Genomic DNA, 4,121 nt, shown 5'->3' on the forward strand with positions numbered 1-4,121 from the left:
TAGAACAGAAGGTCCGTTCTCGCCGTTCTTGAAAATACATACCTAAACTTGCCCGACAACCTAGGGTTGCTTCTGTATTAATTTCGAATTTTAAAAAGGAGTAGGTAATATAAGTTTACAGACATCGATTCGTTTATACATACATCTTATCATGTTTACATTCCTTAGAGACTGCATTTTGACGTACATGACAGTAGGTGCCTACGTAGCGGCGGGGACGTCAAGTGAGCAACGCGCGCACAGCCCGACTAAGCTCTGTCCGAGAGTGCCCGAGAACGCCTGCAAGTGTAACGTCTGTGTGCGTAAATGTCACGTCTGTGTGCGTGCGGCGAAAATGGCACTCTGTACTGAGCGTACTCCGCTATTTACTTTGTGGCACTAGGCTATGCCTGTCACGTGGCAACCGGATTCGGTTTAAAAAAAGTAGTTACTTACATAAAATTCTTCATTTCATATAAATTTCATTTTAATTTTTTTTTTTTTCATTCATAAAAAACTTCAGTAACATACAGCCAAAGATAAGGTTAATTAAACACTAGGTAACATTATCAAGAGAGAAGTAAGTCTGATAGGTAATCTAATAATGAAATCTCTTTGAGATAGCAGGGAGTTGCAGGATTCAAAAGTATAAAGAAAAGAAAGTATGTGGGAGTAACGACGATGACGGATAGGGAGCCACTAGAGTTGGGATCGGAAACTGGAAACATCATCATATTTGCGTTAGCCGAATATGAAACTTTTTTTTTATATACTACGTCGGTGGCAAACAAGCATACGCCCCGCCTGATGGTAAGCAGTTACCGTAGCCAATTCATTCATTTCATTTCAACATCGTTGAGCTCTGGCAATCTTACTCACCGGTAGGAACACAACACTATGAGTAGGATCTAGTGTTATTTGGCTGCGGTGTTCCGTAAGGTGGAGGTACTTCCCCAGTTGGACTCTACTCTAGATCTGGAATGACATTCGCTATGCTGTGCCCTACCGCACTAAGGGAGATGACATTCACAGTGCCCATACCTCTCTTTTGGACGCAGTTTAAGGACATACCTGTGTCCAATGCAAACATTTTGAACTTAATCGCGTATTAAGTACTCAATTTACCTCCGACGTTTCGAGGCCGGTTTTGTTTGTCCCCGTAGTCTCGGAGAAGACTGGCTAAAAGTTGACATCAACATCTTCTAGCCGCGAGAGTTTTTCGAACCACCCGCACTTGCTCTTGGTGGTATTAAATTTGCCCGCCTAAAAGTCCCGTTCTATAATTTAATAATGCCTAAGTAGATTAGTGTCCAAAATATCTCATTCACGGATATTTATTTCAACCGTGCGATTACGATAAGCGTTACTTCCAGACAACAATGTAACTCGAGAGACGGTGTATAAAGTTGTGATTTATTTTCCGAGTTAGATGCCCCTCGGGACCCTGGTGATTCGCGCTGACGGTTCATGAGAAACATTGCTGGAAAATACCCGCTATACTTATTACTACATTCCAGAAAACGTTTGCGCTGTACAAGTCCATTCATTTTGCGGTAACTCGGACTCAAAAATTGACGTTTGACAATTCAGTGACCGAAAACATATAAATAAATAAAATAAATAAATATTTTAGGACATTATTACTAGGCTTGTGTTGAGAGTACTTAGACAACGATATATATAATATATAAATATTTATAAATACTTAAATACATAGAAAACACCCATGACTCAGGAACAAATATCCATGCTCATCACACGTATAAATGCCCTTACCAGGATTTGAACCCGGGACCATCAGCTTCGTAGGCAGGGTCACAGCCCACTGGGCCAAACCGGTCGTCAAAATATGGCGCAGTAAAGCGCCATCTGTTTTGGATGTCAAAATTAGGAGCACGTTTTTTTCTTAGACTTTATCTCTCTATTACCATAAATTCTCTTTGTTAACTTAAATACTAATTTGAGTGATTTTTTTTTTTTGTAAATTATAAAAAAAAAAACAAATACCAGACAAATATTTGTGGCTTAAATGTGCAAGCCAAATTTCATGTTATTTTAGCTTATCGTTTTAATGCATTGAGTGACGGGAATTTACCCGCTCGGCGGATTCTCTGTTCGCAGGCCCTTTTCTCTACAAAGCGGGAAATTGCTGGGATCGGCTACGAGCGTAGCGCTACGAAAACCTTGTAAGTGAATGTGTTAAAACGAGAACGGAACGTCGATTATATGGGAGCGGCATTTTGGCGGAGGGGACATTTATTAGTGTTTTTGGACATTTGGGGGGGACATGCTGGGACATTTATCAGAATAACATTAACACCTAACAGTTTTGACTGATTCACTAGACTTAAATCGACCGAGATATGAACCATGATTACCTTTTGTATTGTTTTCGAGCTCCCGATATTTCAACGCATTAACATGCATCTTGTTCACGGGTAACTGGAGATGGTGGGTGAGTGTCGGCGTTGTGTAGATCGCGCTCGGTCTACCCTCATTCGTGCGCGTCGGCTACGTTCGCTTTCAACGTTGCCACTGGTCGCGTCCACACTCCAAGCATGCTACACTCATAGACACAGTGTCACTACGCGTGTTTTATTCGGATAACAAAACAAACAAACAAAAACAAAGCTTGAAAACAATACAAAAGGTAATCACGGTCTATATCCCGGTCGATTTAAGTCTTATCAAATTCTTAAACTGGATTGGCTGCCTTTGTACACGTGTACATCTAAATTGAACATTTTACAGAAACGATGCTTACTTTATCGGGTATCGGACGTGTCTAAAGTGCCAATATCGGTTCGTCAATAAATATTGTCAATAAACATTGGCGTAATATGGCACGTACGTACCTACAATGTAAGAAAATGCGAGTTTTATTGCTTGATGGGAAACTCTAGTAACATACTAAAATTGTGCAGATCTAAGAACGCACTGTAGACTGTCTGTAGGTACAGTCAGCATCAAAAGTAGCGGATCAAATAACGTTTCATAAGTATCTATTGTAACAGCTTAACAAAAAGTGATGTCTTTAATATAGAACAACTAAGACTGTAAAAGATATACTTTTGAGCGCGAATTTTAGAAATTTATCTATATTTGGAAAAGTTATCCGGAATATCAGATACTTTTGGCGCGTTGTTTCATCCGCTACTTTTGATGCTGACTGTACATGTAGGGCGTTATAAACATTCAATTTGGTTTGACGTTTTAAAAGTGCGAGATGTCGGCAAAATTATGACATAAAACAGTAAAATGAACTTAATTGTCATTTGATATAATTGTTTCCTAGAATGACTTGAGTCAATGGTAGAGGGTTGAGAATGGTAGAATTATTGCAACAAGAATATACGAAATAGATACTAAAATACTTACGCTCTTAATTAATCATGTTTATAGGACATTATTACACAAATTGACTAAGTCCCACAGTAAGCTCAATAAGGCTTGTGTTGAGGGTACTTATACAACGATATATATAATATTTAATTATTTATAAATACTTAAATACATAGAAAACACCCATGACTCAGGAACAAATATCCATGCTCATCACACGAATAAATGCCCTTACCAGGATTTGAACCCGGGACCATCAGTTTCGTAGGCAGGGTCACTACCCACTAGGCCAAACCGGTCGTCATAATAAATCACAATTAGAAATTGTTTGCTATCACACTTAAGTCGATGTGGAACTAGAATCTAAGGATCTACGTACGATACGTACTAGAATCTGAGGAATACTATGTACCGTAAAACCGGACTATGATCATATTTCACCCGAATAGCTCCTAGAGACTATTGAAAAGCTAGTATAATCATTAATGAGCATTCATAACAGAAAAAAAAAAAAACATTTTTTTACGAGCCGATAAAGAGTCACACTTCTGGGCAAAGACCTCCCGCCTAGACTTTCTAATCTTCTCGATTAACTGCAGCATCCGTCCAGTTGCAGACAATTACGTCCAGGTCGTCTCCTAAATGGCTAGTTTAGTCCATATGGTGCATATGACGTAAATGGCCTACATGGCCCAGTCCCGATTTTAACTAATGAAAAAAAAAAACAGAATACAAACCTCATGCCACATTGCACACTCAAGATTCTGTATAATATAGTCCGTTAAATAAAGACTACACTT

Source organism: Cydia pomonella, chromosome 16 (assembly GCF_033807575.1).
Source record: "Cydia pomonella isolate Wapato2018A chromosome 16, ilCydPomo1, whole genome shotgun sequence".
NCBI lineage: Eukaryota > Metazoa > Arthropoda > Insecta > Lepidoptera > Tortricidae > Cydia > Cydia pomonella.